Here is a 20,544-nt window from a genome sequence, read left to right as displayed (position 1 = left end):
AACTCCCATTCTTTGGTTAAAGTATTCTTATTTTACTTGAGAGGAGCAGTCAACTCTACTTTCTTTATTTCTTTCTATGTGCTTTAAAAACAGCTGACGCTCAGGGAGGGCATATGAGTGACGAATGGACAACTGGAGGATCCCACTTTCCCTGGGCATGAGTAATAGTTCTAGCATTGGGCATGAGAAACAAAAATGGAGAGAATCTGGAGATATTTGCTAATATTATACAGAGATATCATGCTTTTTTCCCCTTGACTTTAAACAAGAAAGATATAACTTGGGCTTCTGTTTTAAATGACAAAAACATTTTTAAGAAATTATAAATCTATGACAATGTATAAAAATTACATAAAAATGTAATTTGTGACATCAATTACATAAAGTGAGGGTGTAGTGCTATAGAGGAGTAGAGTTTTTGTATGTAATTGAAGTTATTATCAGTTTAAAATAGACTGTTAAAACTTGAAGATGTTTTATGTAAATGCAATGGCTACAACAAAGAAAATATGTTTAAAATATACATGAGAGTAAATGAAAAGAGAATCAAAGCATATTGCTACAAAAAATGAATGAAACACAAAGGAAGGTAGTGAGAAAGGGAAAGACAAAAATCTATGAGACAGACAATAAACAATTAAAAATGGAAATAGTAACTCCTTCCCTATCAGTAATTAATTTAAATCTAAATGGGTTAAACTCCCCAATCAAAACCCATAGATTGACAAATTTAAAAACAGGATTCAACTATATATTTTCTACAAGAGACTCATTATTTTATATCTAAGGACACACATAGGCTAAAAGTGAAAGGATAAAAATAGATATTCTGTGAAAATTGTACGTACAATCAAATTGTCTCAAGTGAACAAACACTGAAAGAGGGTAGGAGTAGCTATAATAGCATCAGATAAAATCAGATTTTAATTTGAAAACTATTATAAGACATGAACAAGGATATTCTATAATGATAAAAGGGTCCATTCACCAAGAAGATCTAACACTTATAAATATTTATGTACTAAACCAGAGCTCCTAAATATATAAAACAAACTTTGACAGAATTGAAGGAGAAATAGACAGCAACCCAATAATAATAGGAGACTTCAATACTCCACTTTCAATAATGGAAAGAATTACAACAGGAAAATCAACAAGGATATAGAGAACTGAACAACATTATATACCAATTGAACCTGACAGATATGTACAGAATAATTCACCCAATAATAGCAAAGTATACATTACTTTATAGTATACGTAGAGTATTTTCTAGGATAGACCACATGTAAGGACACAAAACAGGTCTGAACAAATTCAAGAAGATTGAAATCACACAATTATCTTTTCCAATGACAATGAAATGAAACTAGAAATCAATAGTACAAGGAAAATCCACAAATATGTAAGAAAATTAACATACTCTTAAACAACCAGTGAGTCAAATAAGTAACAACAAAATTTTAAAAATACCTTGAGACAAATGAAAATAAAAACACACCAAAATTAATGGGATCCAGTAAAGAGTGCTAAGGAGAAGTTTATAGTTGGAAATGTAAACGTACATATTTAAAAAAAAAATCATAGTCAATATCAATGATAAACATAGATGCAAAAATTCTCAACAAAATACAAGCAAACCATGTACCTGTACATTAAAAGGATCATTCACCATGATCAAGAGGACTCTATTCCTAAAGTGCAAGACTAGTACAACATACATAAATGGATACATTTGATATATCATATTAACAGAACAAAAAGGACAAAAATCATATGATCATCTCAATATATTTAGAAAAGGCATATGACAAAATTCAACGTCATTTCATGGTAAAAACTCTCAAAAAAGTAGGTGCAAAAGAAATGATCCTCAACACAATAAAGGCACACAGTTAAAATCTTAATGGTGAAGAGTCAAAGGCCATTCCTATGACATTGGGAGCATGACAAAGATCAAGTTTAACATATTGAAATTCTTGGCCAGAACTGTTAAGCAAAAGAAAACTGAAAGGCATTCAAATAGAAAAGGAAGAAGTGAGATTGTCACAATTTGTTGATGACATAATCTTATATATAGAAAAACCTAAAGACTCCATCAACAATTTTAAGAACTGATAAACAAATTGAGGTGGCAGAGCAAGATGACTGAATATAAGCCTACACTGTTTGTCCCCACTGCAGGAACACCAGATTTTTTTTTTTTTTTTTTTTTTTTTTTTTTTTTTTTTTTTTTTGAGACGCAGTCTCACTTTGTCACCCAGGCTGGAGTGCAATGGCGCGATCTCAGCTCACTGCAACCTCAGCCTCCCAGGTTCATGCGATTCTCCTGCCTCAGCCTCTCGAGTAGGTGGGATTACAGGCACACACCACCACACCCAGCTACTTTTTTTGTATTTTTAGTAGAGACGGGGTTTCACTACGTTGGCCAGACTGGTCTCGAGCTCCTGACCTTGTGATCTGCCCGCCTCGGCCTCCCAAGGTGCTGGGATTACAGGCGTGAGCCACCGCGCCCGGCCAGGAACACCAAATTTTAACAACTACAAACAAAAAGCACCATTACAAGAACCAAAAATCACATGAGCAATCACAGTACCTGGTTTTAACTTCACATCACTGAAAAAGACATTGAAAAGGCCAGGAAAGACAGTCTTGAAACACCAACTCCACCCTTCCCCCATCTCCAGGCAGAGACTGGGCACCTCAGAGAATCTGGGCACTTGGGAGAGGGAGAGCACAGCAACTGTGAGACTTTGCATTGAACTCAGTGCTGCCCTGACATAGCGGGAAGCAGGACCAGGCTGTATTGAGCTGATGTCCACACACCGAGGGAGCATTTGGACTGGCCCTAGCCAGAGGGGAATCATCCACCCCAATTGCTGGAGCTTGATTTCCAGGAAGCCTTGCCACCAAGGGCTGGATTATTCTGGGGCCCTAAGTAAGCTTGAAGGGCAGTATAGGCTACAGACTATAATTCATAAACGAGTTCTAGTTCTGGGCTGGGAACATAGACAGTAGACTGGGTGGTGGTAGGGGGCAGGGGAATGCATCTTAATGAGATACCAGTCAGGATGGTTAAGGGAGTGCTTGTGCCATCCCTTCCCCAGCACCCAGCAGGCGCCACACAAAGTGGAGAATTCTGTTCACTGGGGAGAGGGAGAGTATAGCAACTGGGGGACTTCACATTGAACTAAATGCTGCCCTGTCGCAACAGAGACCTGGCAGAATTCATCACCTGCTGACTAAAGAGCCTCTGCGTCCTGAATAACCAACAATGATACCTAAGGAGTACACCACGGGCCTTGGCTCTGAGATGTGCTAGCTCCATATGCACCCCAGCACAGCTGCAATGGCTACAGTGAGACTCCTTCTGTTTGAGAAAAGCAGTGGAAAAGTAAAGAAAACTCTGTCATGTACCTTAGGTACCAGTTCAGCCACAGTAGGGTAGAGCACCAAGCAGGCTTTTGGGGTGCCTGAGTCCAGGCCTAGGCTTTTGGTCAGCATTTCTGGACCTGCCCTCAGTCAAAAGGGACCCCATTGTCCTGAAGGGTGAGTCCCAGGCCTGACAGCATTCACCACAAGGTGACTGAAGAGCTCTTGGTTTTAAGTGAACACTTGTGGTGGCCTGGCAGAACCACCTATGGGTTAGTGGTGGTGGTGGCCACAAAGAGGCTCTGCTGGCTATGGTAAGGGAAAGGAAGAGAGGGGAAGACTTTGTCTTGTAGTTTGAATGCCAGCTTAGCTGCGATAGAATACAGGCCAGGAAAATTTCTAAGGTTCTTCACTTCAATCCCTGGCTCCCAGATAGCATCTCTGGACCCAAGCAGGACCTAGGAGAACTCACAGCCCTAAAGGGAGGGACATAAACCTGGCTGTTCGCCACCTGCTGATTGTAGAGCCCTAGGGTCTTGAGTGAACTTAAGTGGTAGCCAGGTAGTGATTACAGCAGGCCTTGGATGAGACCCATGCTGTGCTGGCTTCATTATCCAGTGCAGTTCCAGTGTTGGTGGCCACAGGGGTGCTTGTGTCCCCCTATCCCCAGTTCCAGAAAGTTGAACACAGAGACATAGACTCTGTTTGGGAGAAAGTAAGGGAAAAGAAGAAGAATCTCTGCCTCATAGTCCAGAGAATTCTTCCAGATCTTATCAGAGACCACCAAGGTGGTACCTCTATGAGTCTGCAAGAAGAACCACAGTGATATTAGGGTATTGGGGCTCAAGTCCCTTTGAACACCTGGAAACCCTTCCCAGAAAAGGCAGGCACAAACGAGCCCAGGCTATGAAGACTACAATAAATGCCTAACTCTTCAATGCCCAGATGCAGACAAACAACCTTCCAGGAAAACATGACCTCACCAAGTGAACTAAATAAGACACCAGGGACAAATCCTGGAGAAACAAAGGTACATGACCTTTTAGACAGAGAATTCAAAATATCTGCATTGAGGAAACTCAAAGAAATTCAGGATAACACAGAGAAGGAATTCAGGATTCTATCAGATAAATTTGACAAAGAGATAGAACTAATAAAAAGGAATAAAGCAGAAAAATGCAACTGTCACACTGAAGAATATATCAGAGATGCTATACATCTTAATAGCAGAATTGATCAAGTAGAATAAAAAATTAATGAGTTTGAAGACAAGGTTATTTGTAAATACACAATCAAAGGACACAAAAGGAAAAAAGAATAAAAAAACAATGAAACATGCCTATAAGATCTAGAAAATAGCCTCAAAAAACGCAAATCTAAGAGTTATTGGCCTTAAACAGGAAGTAGAGAAAGAGATGGGGTAGAAAGTTTACTCAATGGGATATCTATCAGAAAATTTCCCAAACCTAGAGAAAGAGGCCAATATTCAATTATGAAAAGATTACAGGACACCAAGCAGATTTAACCCAACAAAGACTACCTCAAGGCATTTAATAATCAGACTGCTAAAGGTCAAATATAAAGAAAGGATCCTAAAAGCAGAAAGAGAAGAGAAACAAATAACATACAAAGGAGCTCCAATATGTCTGGCAGCAGACTATTTAGTGGAAATCTTACAGGCCAGGAAAGAGTGGCATGATGTATTTAACATGCTGAAGGAAGAAAACTTACCCTAAAATAGTGTGTCTGATGAAAATATTCTTTAAGCATGAAGAAGAAATCAAGACCTTCTCAGAAAAACAAAAGCTGAGGGATTTCATCAACACCAAACCTGTTTTACAAGAAATGCCAAAGGGAGTTCTTCAGTCTGAAAGAAAAGGAAGTTAGTAAGCAATAAGAAATAATCTGAAGTTACAAAACACACTAGTAATAGCACACAGAAAAAACACAGGATATAATAAAACTTTAATTGTGGAATATTTTCATATGAATTATGTTTCTCTTACTGTACTTTTTTCTGCTTTTGTTAGATTTAGAGCTTTCTTTCTTTATTAGTCAGGGTTCTCCAGAGAAATAGAACAAATAAAGTATATACGTGTATGTGTATGTGTGTGTGTGTGTGTATGTGTGACTGTATGTGTGTATAGATACACACATACACATACACACATGTATATACATACATAATATATATGTGTATGTCTATATAATAGGATATATATAGGATTCCCAATAGGATATGGATATATAAATACACACACACATATTTTTACACACACACATACACAAACACATACGCACATATATATGAAGAGATTTACTATGCAAAATTAGCTTACACAATTATGGAGGCTGAGAATCCCGCAAGCTGGAGACCCAGGAAAGCTGGTGGTATAATTCCAGGTTGGGTCTAAAGGCCTGAGAACCAAGGAGCCTATGGTGTAAATTTCAATCCAAGTGAGGAAGTGAAGACTAATGTCCCAACTCAACAGGCAGGCAGGAGGCAAAAAGGAGAGAATTCTTTTCCTTCTCAACAAATTCGATGAAGTCTACCCACATTGGGGAGGACAATCTACTTTACTGAGTCAACCAAATTCTAATGCTAATCCCATCCAGAAACACCCTCACAGAAAAACCTAGAATTAATGTTTAATCTGGGCCCCACTGGCCCAGTCAAGCTAACATACAGAATTAACTACTTACACTTCCTTCTGAGATTGGTGACAGTTGTACTTGTTGGAGTCTTCTATTCTTTTTGAGCTGAATTTCCTTATACAAACTGTCATCTTAGTAACTGTATTTATTTGAGAGGGTTGTCATATGAATTATCACAGTCTGGATGGCTCGGACAACAGAAATTTATTTTCTCACCATTCTGGAGGATTCAAGTTCCAGATCAAGATGTCAGCAGGTTTGGTTTCTTCCATGGCTTGCAGAGGGCTGCCTTCTCATCGTGTCCTTAAATGGTCATCCCTTTGTCTGTGTGTCCTTTTCTAATGAGGATATCAGTTGTATTGGATTAGGATCCATCCTAATGACCCTGTTTTAAAAGGTCTATCACCAAATACAGTCAGATTTTGAGGTACTAGAAGTTAGACCCTCAACATGTAGGTTTGGGGGCAACATTATTTGCCCCATAAAAGTAACATGGTTACATTTTCTCTTAAATTATGAAATCTAATTTGTCAAAGTCTTCATGATCATATATATGATTAAATCTTCTCTTTATAATGTGTTGTGTTTCCTTACCATTATATATTGAAATGATTATTTTCCACCAAAACTTGCATATATCTCGCCATGTAGCACACCATCTTCTTAAAGCAAAAATACATATATCTATATGTTCACATACCTGCACACAGATCAGAGGTCCTGGTACAGGCAGTTTTGTGTCTGATGAAGCAGCCTTGTTGTCTGGGGTAGTACTCGAGGTTCATTGTCTTATGCCTAGGAAATCAAGGATGTGGACAAACAGAGAGTGAGGTTAGGAGTGGAAGTTTCAGATGTGAAAGAAAGAGAAGAGCTCTCAGCAGCAGAGAGGGTTCCCAGAGAAATGGGTTGCCGGTTCTGTGGTGAAATACAGGGGGTTTTATAGATGAGCTTGAGAAGGCAGTGTCTAATTTATACAGGTCACAAAAGATTGGTTAGACCAGGTATGCCATTTGCATAAGGCTCAAAAAACTGGTTAGGACTAAGCATGCCATTTGCATAGGGTGTGAATTTCTGGCCACCCCTACCCTAGTCTTTTATTATGCAGATGGATTATCTGCCTGGCCAGCAACATGTTGCCATTACTTGACTGTACACATGGTAACCAAAAAAGGGAAGATGGACCCTCCATGTTGGATATGCCTGGCCCCCAGGTAGACCTTTTCTATTGGCACAGCTGGCAGCATTTGCCTGTGCAAGCTCCCAGCTTGTTTATCTATGTTTGCAGCTCAACTTTTCAGGCTGCTCTTTGCTAGGAAAAAAATAATCTCTTCTGTTGCTTTTTGTTATAAGGGAAGCTTTGCCGAGGACTCTTTTACCTCACTATCTGCCTAAATAATTTCTATCTACCTCCTGTATCACTGAGTCTAGAAAAAAGAATCTTTATCCTCCCTTTATTGAACTATGTCTAAGTCTATGTGTATCTGTGTATATGTGGAACTTCATATACATATTAATCTTATTTACTCACAGTATCTCAAAATTACGTATAGTAAGGACTGATTCTTAATGTTACTATGGAATTAACACGTTTGAATGAAATTTTCTATTGGACAATTGTCTATTGACTAACAAAAATGTTTACTGGAATTGGTCAGTTGAGTCAGATATCTCAGTTTGCAAGAGGTAAAGAAAAAAGAAGTAGAAAATGGGTACTCTTTAGCCAAGAGCCTATATGGAACCCGGTGACAGACATGAAAATACAACTTAAATATTTCAATATGTTTTTAATATTAGACCATGATATCTTAGATCTCAGTTATAGAAATACTGCTCTTTCTTGAGTGTATATCCTCTCCTATGTGAGTTTTACCACATTATAAATATTTTATAAAAATTAATTATATAAAAAAGGCCTAAGGTGCTTTGAGCTCCTCAGAAGAAATGCATAAAAGAAAACCAAGTAATTGTCATTATTATCATTATAATGCATTACACATGTCAGATTACTTCAGAAAGGTCACTCATGGGATTGGAAGGATCAGTATTAGAGTTGGCAATATATTAAATCAATTAATATTAAAAAGAATACATAAGAACCATTGCCCCTCAGGATATTGCCTTTCATTAATAAAATTACTAAATATAAGTATTAAAGCAGTACTACATGCATATCAACAAACTCAGAGTTCTCAGATAACAAATAAAAGACTAAATTTGCCTTCAGGCACATGTAGATTTGTCTTCACATACACAAACACAACAGAAAGTATTCACAGCTCTAAACTTTCCATTTGACTTCTTAGATAATACTATCAGCACCAACTGAATAATTACTAGAAATGATATAATACTGCCTGAAATCAAATATATAAATTTTATAAGTATATAACTTTTTAATATGTCTTTTTTGGTCTGAAAAAGTATATAAACTGTCAAAGTCAGAAATCTAACCTTTAGCAAAAGAAAACAAGTGTTTTAAATACTTTAGGGTATACTTTTGATAGTATCCACTTCCGCAAAGTCATCAGAGACACAAACTCTATGTAAAAAGATCTGTGTATTAATTTCAGTGAGGCTTTTTTTTTTTTTTTAATAAAAGTACAGAGTTTATTTGGGCCAAGCTTGAGGATTGTAACCCAGGAGTATAGATTCCAGTTACCCTGAATATACATTTCTATTAACAGTAGTCACTAGCAGATTTTTAAACAGAAAGAAGCACTTTCTGAGTTGTTTACAAAGAATTTACATTAAGTAATATATACTATTGATTGGCTATACATTTTTGAGCTACAGGGTTTGGGTTATAGTGCCCAGTACAGCATTATTAATTTACAGCTACTTGTGGCAATAGCAGTTTCAAGGAATGAATATATAGCATATAGCTCAAAAGGTGTGGGGGCTGGGGGAGTAGGACTTGATTGCTGTCTCATCATAAGGCCTCTCTGGGCCTGATAATTTAAAGGATTCACATTCCGCGGATAAAGGTTCTTTTTTTTTTTTTTTGAGATGCAATTTTGCTCATGTCACCCAGGCTAGAGTGTGGCGCAATCTCAGCTCACTGCAGACTCTGCCTCCTGGGTTCAAGCAATTCTCCTGCCTTCACCTCCCAAGTAGCTGAGATTATAGGTGCCCACCACCACATCCAGCTAATGTTTTAATTTTTAGTAGAGACAGGGTTTCACCATGTTGGCCAGGCTGGCCTCGAACTCCTGACCTCAGGTGATCCACCCACCTCAGCCTCCCAAAGTGCTGGGATTACAGGCATTAGCCACTGCACCTGGCCTTCAAAGTTTTGGGGTTTTTTTCCCCTCACACTGGACTTGGTGTTAATTCCACCATTCAGCCTTACACATTTCTATCAAAATCAAATGAGAAATTGAGACTTATTTTTAAATGAAGCCCACTCTACAAGATTCATTTATCTTTCCTTTCCTTGCCAGTGAGACATTTTTGTGCCCTAAAGAAGTAATATGAATCAAGATTAAAATACGTTTTAATTTTAAAATTGGTGGTCAAATGTATCCAAAAAGTTCAGCCAATTCAAATGTACCTGTAAATTCAAATATCTGAATTACTATAAATCTTGGACATGGCTAGATTATTACATGTCAATAAAAATTTCAATTTGTTGTGGAGACTTCTAAATTATTACTCTTATGAAATGTGTGCATAAATGTTATAGTTCAGTTTAAAAATTACAACTAAACAAAAATGATTTATTGCAGGTAGATTTACCTTAAAAGAAATACTAAAGGAAGTTATTCAGGCTGAAAGCAATTGACCCCAGCTGTTGACTTAAATCCATAAGATCAATGAAAGACTATTGGTAATTAGGAACCAAAATAAAAGTACAAATGCTTAATCTTCTTTCTTCTTATAACTGATTTAAAAAGCAATGGTATAAAATAATTATGTATACAACATAATGTTGGACTTACAACTTAAAGAATTGTAATACATGCGTAATATATTTACCAATATCAGCACAAAGAAGATGTGTGACAGCAAAGGTATATTAAGCTATGGAACTAATTAAATATAACAAAATCATAATGATAATGTGTCATTTGGTTTGAATATTAATTGGTATAAATGCATAGCAATTATGCCACAAAAAGGGGGGAGAAGGGAATATTGCCATATAGGGGTAACATTTTTATATCTCTATGTCACTGGAATTAAGCTAGTACATACCCAAAGATGATTCTGATAAATTAAGATGTATATGGCAAGCCCTAGAGTAACCACTAAAATACAAATCTCAAAAAATATAGTGAAAAAAATCATTAAAGAAATTAAAATGCCACATTAAAAAATACTTAAGGAAAAAGAAAGCAGTAAAGGAAAAGCAGATCAATAAAAAAGGCATGAGACACATGGAAATGAAAAGTAAAAGGGGAGATGTAAATACAACTATAATAATAATAAACAACATTAAATACGAATGCATTATACAACTCAATAAAAATGTAGGGGTTGTAAGACTATTTAAAAAATGACCCAACTATATTCTGTCTATAGGAGATACACTCTAGATTTAAAGACCTATGTAGGTTAAAAGAATGAATAAAGAAATATCATGCAAATTCAACCACAAGCAAGCTGGAAATGAATTGCAATACTAATATCAGACAAAATGAGTTGAGAACAAAAAGTGGTACTAGAGATAAACGGGGACATTTTATAATCAAAAGTTTCAGTCCTTCAGGAAGATACAGCCATTATAAGTATATACGCATCAAATAATGAAGCACCAGAATACATGAAGCAAAAACTTACGGAAATAAAACGAGATATGAAACTCAACAATAGTTGGAGACCTCACTCCCTGACTTTCAAGAATAGATAGAATAACTAGACAGAAAATCAACAAGGAAACTAAAGATTTAATACTATAAATCAACTAGACCTAACAAGCATCTACAGAACACCCCATCCAACAACAATATATCCACTCATCTCAAAAGCACATTGACGATTCTCCAGGATAGGTCATATGATAAACCATAAAACAAATCTCAATAAATAGAAAAGGATAGACATAATACAAAGTATATGTCTTGACCACCAAAGAATGAAATTAGAAAAAATTGGGGAAACTAACAAATACATGAACAGCACACTCCTAAATAATCAATAGGTCAAAGAAGAAACCAAAAGAAAGTTCAGAAAATACGTTGAGATAAATAAAAATAAAGACATAACATACCAAAATTTATGGGTTGTGGGTAAAGCAGTATTTAGAGAAAAATTTAAAGCTATTAAGTGCCTATATTAAGATGAAAGTGATCTCAAATTAATAGCCCAACCTACCACCTTAGGCTACTAAAGTGGGGAGTAGGGGCTGAATCTAAAGCAAGCAAAAGGGAGAAATAATAAAAATTAGCGTGGAAATTAATGAAATAGAAAATAGAAAAACAAATCAATGAAACTGAAAGCTGTTTCTTTGAAAAGATCAAGAAAATTGACATTTATCTAGGTTGACCAAAATATTTTTAAAGAGAGAAGATGACTTTGGAAAATAGTCCGTCAGTTTCTAAAACACACATATAGCAACCATATGATCCAGAAAATCCACTGTAGGAATATACCCAAGAGAAATAAAAATATGTCTATACAAAAATTGTACATAAAAGTTCATAGCAGAATTATTCATAATAACTAAAAGATGGAAACAATCCAAATGCTTATCAACAGAGAAATGATGAACAAAACATGGCATATTCATACAATGGAATATTATTCAGCTATAAAAAAAAGTACTGATAACATGGTACAATATGAACAGACCTTCAAATCATTACACTAAGTAAAGAAGCAAGTCACAAAATGCCACATATATGTGATTCCATTTATATAAAATTCAGAATAAAGAAATCTATAGAGACAGAAAGTAGATGAGTGGTTGCTTGCAACCGGGGGCTGGGGTAGAGTGTGGAGGAATAGAAGGGTGATAGGTAAAGAATACAGGGCTTCATTCTGAGGTGATGAAAGTGTTCTAGAATTGTAGCAATGATTGCACATATTTGTGAATATACTAAAAACAATTGAACTATATGCTTTAAGCAGATAAATTTTATGGCATGTGAATTATATCTCAATAAAATTGTTTTTTAAAAAACTACAACTATATGAAGGGCTTGGAACTACCTGACAAAGCAAAGATATGCTTTATGGTATTTGTAGTGTGCTACAAGATCCTGTTTCAGAATAACCCTTTAGAATTTCTCTTTCACAAATATGTTGCTGCCAATCACCCATTCTGTTTCTCCTGAAATGTGTATCATTAGTGAAATGTTCAACAAATATTTATTCCATTTTTATCAGGTGCCAACTGCTATCCTAGGCTCCAGCAAAACAGCAGTGAACACAGACAAGGTCATTGCCCTTATAACATTTACATTCTAGTGGAAGGAGACAGATAAAACATAGTAAACACAAAACAAGGTAATTTCAGATTGTCATGATTACTATAAAAGAAATAACAAGGGCCATGTGACAAAGAGTGATTAAAGAGGGGAAAGGACTTTAATGGATGGTTGGGGACAGATTCTCCAAGGTGATATTTTAGAGGCAGCAGCCATATGAAGAACTTGGGGGCACCAGACTTCTAGGTTTAGAGAAGAGTGGCTGCAAAGGCCTAAAGACCAAACAAATGCTCTGCACGCTCAAGAAACAAACTGGAGGTCTGTGTGACAGCAATGGGGAGAGTAAGAAAAAATGAGTTTAGAGAACTGGAGCAGGGACCAGATTTGCAGAGCTACAGGGGCATGACTGAGAGTTGGGAGAGGGATAAGAACCATTGAATGGTTGTAGACAATAAGATGGCTCTAATGTATATTTCTATAGAGAATGAGTGGTCGGAGGTAAGACAATTTTAGGAACAGTGCCCCAGGAAGCCTGCTCTGAAACACATGACTGCATTAAAAATACCACATGCCAGGCATCATTCTGGGCATTTTATTCATGTGTTCTCATGTAAGTTTTCAACAAATCCACAAAGTTGGTAGGAATACTTCACTTTACGGATTAGAAAACTAAAGTTCAGAAAAGTTGCCTAGATCACACAGGTTATTAGCAGCATTTTGTTAACCATATCAAAATGCACTATTATAGTTATGATCCAACACTGATTTTTCATATAGCTTTGTAAATAAGTATCAGAGATAAATAATAAATTATATTCATATTTCAGGGATGCAAATTTCTAATATCACTTTAATAATTAAATATTAGATAGAAGACTTTTCCTTAATCTTAAAAAAAAGTTTGATACAAACTAGCATGCACAGATATGGCATTTCTCCTTAACTCCTCACCCAAAGTTGGAGACAGAATATCAAGGAACTGTACCCTGCAGGTACACAGCTGCACTCCTAACTAGCTCAAACACACTCATGAACACATTGTTCAGAAAGCCTCTACTTCTACAGTTTATGCCTGTGGATTTTCTATGGTCTCAATGCGTTTGAACTATATTCTATAATCACAAGCTACAAATGTCACTCCTGTCAGTACTACACCTTCAGGAAACACCCTGGTAGAACACAGTAGTCCTCCTTTACGTGAGGGAGACACATTCCAAGACACCCAGTGGATGCCTGAAATTGCAGAGAGTACAAAACTCTAAATGTACTGCTTTCCCTGTACATACATACCTATAGTAAAGTTTAATTCATAAATCAGGAATAGTAAGAGATAAACAACAGTAACTAGTGAAAGAATAGAACAAGTATAACAATATGCCAGCATCACTACTCTTGTATTTTGGGGACATTATTAAGTAAAATAAAGGCTACTTAAGACAAGAATTGCAATCCCATGACAGTGCATCTGATAACGGAGACAACTGCTAAGTTACCAATAGGACGGTTTGGGTAGACAGTGTGGATATGCTGGGCAAAGGGAGGATCCACATTCAGGGCAGTACAGAGGGAAGACAGATAAGATTTCATTATGGTACTCAGAATGGCAAGCAATTTTAAGTGTATGAATTATTTCAGAAATTTTATATTTAATATTTTTGGGCCAGGTTGACCACAGGTAACTGAAACCACAGAAAGTGAAACTGCATATAAGGGGACACTACTACTGTTCATCACTCTTCTCTCAGAACAGAGCAAGCCAGCGATACTTTTGGAAAATCTACATAGTGTAGGGCATTTGAACTTCTTGTTCCCCATGAGGGGACAGCTAACAAGTAAATTGACAGTTTTTAGTTTATTTGGATAAATGATTCTACCACACTGTTTTAAGTAACCTTTTGGGCTTTTGTCTTAATGTCCATAGGTGGTATTTGGTATTTGAGTTCCACGAGATATAAAAACAACAAGGCAAGATTGTTACATAATAGAGTTGCTTCGCAATGTTCATATTAAGACCAAGGCTTCTATCATTCTATAAACAAACTGAGACCAAAGGAAGATTATTCATTGTGCCTAAGACATGACTTTTTTCATATATAATAATGCCCACTGCCATGATATTATGAAACTTTTACTGCAGAATAAAATATGGAATCAAACGCTAATGCACAGGCATAGGTAATAGGTAACAGACATGAGTAACAGACAAGGCTTTCACTTGCTAGTAATGACACAACTTTTTAAAAATTATTAGATTTGTATATTTATTTTATAGGTTCAAAGTGGTTTTGCATGTGGCATTTTGTTTGACACTCACAATGTGAACTAAAATCCAGGATAAAGCAAAATAAAGCATACCTTTACCAATAATATTTTCATTTTTATGGTGAAACAGAGCTAAAAGTCATCTGTGTCATGCATTTGATGAAGAAAAATAATGGCTTTTCTTCCAATATTCAAGAGGGTCATCAAGATCATATGCTTAACATTTAGGTAGTATAGATTTATGCCTGACCTAGGCTATTATAAATGTATGAACTTTTTTTTTTTTTAAAGCAATTTCTATTTGCAGTTAATCAAATGAGTTATTTCTTTAAGATAGTATCCTAGCAACTTCAGACAGAAGAGGAAGTCCCTGCTGATGTTAGAAAGAGATTTATCACATATCCAGATCTAACTTCTGAATGTGCTTCAAAGTGTTGCTTTGGTTATTTAAAAAAAAAAAAAAAAAAAAAAAAAAAAAAAAAAAAACTATCAAAACTTTTCTTATAGAACTAGTAAGGTTGTAAGAATCTTCATTTCAAATTTCTGATTTTGAGGTTCTCACAGAGAACAGTGATGTCATTTAAATAAACAGGTTTCTTAAAGGATTATTTTAATAAAACTGCTTCTCTCTAATAAATCCAAGTAGGTTACCAGTAACCAAATCGTTAATTTAAAATTTTCAAATCTTGGCCGAGCACGGTGGCTCATGCATATAATCCCAGCACTTTGGATAGCTGAGGCAGGCAGATCACTTGAGGTCAGGAGTTCAAGACCAGCCTGGCCAACATGGTGAAACCCCCTCTCTACTAAAAATACAAAATTAATAAAAATACATGCGGGCACCTGTAATCTCAGCTACTTGGGAGGCTGAGGCAGGAGAAAAGTTTAAACCCAGAAGGTGGAGGTTGCAGTGAGTAAGATGGCAGCACTGCATTTCAGACTGGGCAACAAAGGGAGACTCTGTCTCAAAAAAAAAAAAAAAAAAAAAATTCAAATTGTATTGGGTTGACAATTGAATAACTAGAATGTTTTAATCAATCTTAAAACAAACCTTACCTAGCATACCATCCAGTTATATATCTCAGTTAGTGACAGATGAAAGCAGTTTGAGATACTACTGTCACTTTCAACCCTATGGGAGCCCATGTTCATTGTTTCTAACCTCTACTCTGATTTGAAGCCAGAAATTTAAAATAATAATAATAATAATAGCAACACTAATTGTTGCTATTATTATTATTTATATATTATAAGGGTTGCAATGCTAACAAGCATTGAATCCAGTTCATTCAGGATATTCCATGACTCCACAACTTTTAATGTAGAGGTGCAAGGGCCCTATTCACTGGTCAGGTTAGGTCAGAGGAAGGGGCAGGAAATCCAATGATCAAACCCAAATTTGAGTATCAATATCTTAGGAAATTACCTAACTTAGGCCACAAAATAACTCAATAAAGACTGACTTACGTAAAACTTTGAATCTGGCCTTAAGAAGAACGCATCAACAAGATGTGCCAAAAAGAAAAAAAAAAAGTTTCTTCAAGATTTATGACTTGCAAAAACATATAATTTTATATTTTTACAATAAAGGTAAGTATTTCACATTTTGAATCTTGTAATTCATAACTAATTCCTAGCAACCCAGAAAAATACAAGAACACAAGTCTTTAATATTTTAAAGTTTTAAGTATATATTTTTCTCCCTGAATTTGATAGAAAGAAAAATCTTAAAACTATTAAATACCACTTATTGATATTCTGACTAAAAAGAAATAGGTTAGAACAGAAGCAATGCTGAATATCATAAATACTTGGAATAATAATGTTAAGAAAAAAGACATAAAACAATTAAATCAGAAAGAAAAAGGAATCACCCACCTTTAATTGATACCAAAAACAATGACAATGATAATAACATCTAACCTCTATCTAATAAGTGCTAGGTACTTTATTAAATTGTTTACATACATTAGCACATATTTTAGGTTTGTTCATAACAAACCTGAAAGGTAGAAATTATTATGCCCGATTTATAGATGAATAAAATGAGGCTAAGAAAGGTTATGCAACTTTCCCAGAGTTATCTAAAAGTGACAAAGTGAAAAGTGACAAAGATGGAATTCAACCACAGCCTCGATCCTCCTGAGCTCATGGACTTTCGCATGACACTGCACAGCCTTCCATCAACTTTCAACCTCGCAATGTCAAATATCTCTGAATAATGTGGAACACCTGGTTCTAGGAGCCAGCAATTCTTATCAAAGTTTTAATAAACAAAAGCAATGTCTTAACTCCCAAATGCCATTTTCTCACATCAATAATTTTGATTTGGGATGTGTTAGGTAGGATTAGCGTAGTCTCCCCATTTACAGAATCCCTTGTCCTAAAACAATAATGGTTTCAGCAAGAGAGATGTTTATTTTTCTTAAAGTAGAAGTTCAGATATCTAGAATTCAGAGCTGATATAGTAATTCCAAAGGAATCAGGGATGCAAGCTTAGTCTATGCTTTTTAATCTTTAGAAAAGGCTTCCATTGTCAATATTGCTTCATGGTATGAGATGGCTGCTTAAGTGCTAGCCATCTAGTTTGAGTCAGGAAAAAGGAAGAGGAAGAAAAGCAACAGGAATGCCTTTCCCAAAATAGTCCACATGCTTTAAATAAAAAAATCACTCACTCAAGATGTGGTGAGTGCACAACCTTAAGGAAGGCTGAAAAATGTAGTCTTTCAGCTGGGCAGACTTCTATTAGTAAAGTATAAGGGATATTAGATGCTATACCAACAACTAGTGGTTTCTACCACTGAGAATTAGACAATTACCAGTAAGGCTTCTTAATACCTTCTTAATAAATTATCTCTTAGCCAAAGCCACTAAACAAAAGATGGCATCTTTAGATTAGAAGGAACACTTACTGACTCCATAACAGACATATAAAGGGACATAAATCTCATAAACAGGATTCTATTGCTGGTTTAATAAACATTCTTCTAATCATTTAAAATTTAAAATTTGCTACTTCATTATGAAATGTAAATTTGACACATGTAGTAAAAAACTAATAAGAAAAATTCTAAACTGCTAGATATTACATCTGTCTAATTTATTCCATTTTATTTGGCTCTGTTCCCTGGAAAGATTTCATGAACTTATGGTAAACTCTGGTCTGATGAGCAATGCCCGTAATTAACACTCCCAATCTTGGTCTGTTTTCTTTATTTTCTTTATTAGCATATGTTATCTCAGTGGCAGAATCCTCTCCTCTACCTTCATTAGCCTAAATAGTTCAGAAATATATCCTCTGGAATTATATTTAAACTAGCTCACAATCAAATATTCTTTCTTCTCTGACACTTCATTGGGAGAAAATGATAAAGTTTCTGCCTTTGCTTCCTGTTCCAAAACCTTACTAGACTCTCTTCATTTTCCTTCAAGTAACCACACATGTATTTGTCTTCCCTCCTTTATACTATCATGAATAATTGTAATATGTAATAAAGTATGATAAAACAAACATTTGATGTGGCTTCGTGGTATAGAATGTGATGAAACATTTGATGTGGCTTCATGGCATAGAATGAAAGCTTATATTAACAGAAAGCAGTGATAGAGAGGCAGATTTAGCTTATGACTTTTCTAACCATGAGAGTTGCCCATAATGGAAAAGCCCATGTCCAGGGAAAGGCAATAAACACCATAAATAGTCAAGCAAAGGCTAGATGTCAACTAGCAAGGATGTTGAAAAATGAATGACTGTATTGAGTGGAGGGTCAACTGGTTCCCTAACATCCTTCCCCACTAAAATATTTTATAAAAATGTGAAGGAAATTGAGTTGCACTACAACCCTTCAAATAATAGCTAATAAAACCTCATATTTTATTGGATTTTAGCCTAGCTGGTGAAATTACACTTTGCTCTCTTGTGGGAATGCCTGTGTAACATATTTAATACTAATTAGACAGTAAATTTTAGATCTAGCATTGACACAGGGAGGAGAAGCAAAGAGGATTATTAAATAGAAGTGATAATTGCACTGATTTGTATTGCTTTTAAGAGAACTTAAAACTTAATGCGCTCTTCAAGTGTTTCACTATTTACATTGGTGACAAAGTATTAAATATTGAGAGAAAACGCTAAGATCTCTAAGGAAACCTCAGGAAAAAAAAATCTAGCCATGACAAATCTAGTTAAGTAACACTAGAAAACAAGGTAAAGTCTTATGACTTCATTGTTCGAAACTACTGAGCAAATTAGCATAAAACTATTTTAAATTGTTCCAAGATTTAATAAAAAAACTTTCTATTAACAATATGATCAAATAGCTTATGGTCACCCTGAGATGGGGCTTTCAAATTTCAATAATTTTACCTTTCTACAGTCCTGGGTATAATGAAAGAATGTTTAAAACCCACTTAGAGTTAACTCAAAGCGGAATTTGAATGGAGAAAAGACACAGAGGTCAGGGCATGTGCTGCATCATATCTTTCTCTTTTGATTTCCATGTCAGTATTGTGTCACTTTCATAAAAACGAAGGCACTGTCTCATAAAATTACCTGTATTTTCATGGAGCAAGATAGAGGAGTTGAGGCTAAAGAAAATGCAGTTATGGCCCAGAACTCCTGAAAACACTGGAAAAAGACAACAACTAGCAAAGAAATTTGCTGAATTTAATTTATGAAGAGAGTTAGGGGAACATGAGGTATAGGGTGATGACTCAATTTCATTTTTAAATTGGAAATAGCAATATTAACACAGCTATTAAGAGAAAAATAGCTTGCTCATATTATTGCAAAGCATTCTAGAAAATTGATATGATGTCTAATATTAAAATTGTCTATGCTTTTAAGTTTTTTGGTGATATTTTATATTCATTCATTTCTAAAATGGTTTTATCTTTACTGCATTAGTTTGCTATAGAAATCTTTGAACTCGTGTTTTGAAGGAAGTATGTTGCAATTATACGCACAATAAACCAAACCAGTATAAAGTCAGTCTAGACTCATAGATAATGCAAAATGTGAAGACATCAATGAGTAGTGGGAAGACCAACAAGTTTTTAAGTTAAGGTGTGAATCCTTGTATAACCTGTTAGTATATGAAATTATCAAGGTGGTTAATCTCTCAAAACTTCAGTTAACTGATATGGAAAGTTAAGATATAATACTAAGTCTGGCTATATATTCCCCACACCAATAAAATGCATAGAATAGAGCAGATATTCAATAATTGATAGTCATCTGCCCCTCTTTCCTTCCACTACTGCCCTATGAAAGGATCTTAATCCTCAGCAAACACTAGACAATCAAGTGATCATTTTTGACCCAAGAAAATAATTGAAAAGCACCAAGTTTATGTGGTTGTAAGAAAAACTATGTAAAAATGCATCTTTCCAAGACACCATTAAATTACACCATTGAAGTTATTTTTCAAATAGCACAGCATATTTCTGATGGAAAAATACTGAGTAAGGAAGCAGCATGAAGAAAGCTACAATGTAGTATCTATGAGGAGGGAAGCAGCTGAACTACTGAGCAGAATCTCAGAGAATCTCTGGGAGATGCTGTGAAGGAAAGAGTCAGAAGTAAAGCTAATGGCAGTGTTAGCTGAAGTGTTATATACTAAACCATTTATCACCCTGAAATCTTTCCTAATCAGAGAATAAGTGGTAGTCAGATATTAAAAAGGAGACTGGGAAATTTACTTTTTAAAGGAATCAAATTAACTGTCTAAGGGAGAGTGAAGGCAAGCAGTGCGAATGTCAATGCTCCATAGTAAACCCTTCCACAGTAAACCCTTCCACAATCTGGCTAACCCCATGAAAATGACAAGCTCCCTTCCCAATCAATCACCCTAAAGCTAAATTTGCCAGTTGACAAACTCACAAAGCT

Source organism: Chlorocebus sabaeus, chromosome 21, assembly GCF_047675955.1.
Source record: "Chlorocebus sabaeus isolate Y175 chromosome 21, mChlSab1.0.hap1, whole genome shotgun sequence".
Lineage (NCBI taxonomy): Eukaryota > Metazoa > Chordata > Mammalia > Primates > Cercopithecidae > Chlorocebus > Chlorocebus sabaeus.
This window is presented reverse-complemented; position numbering follows the sequence as displayed.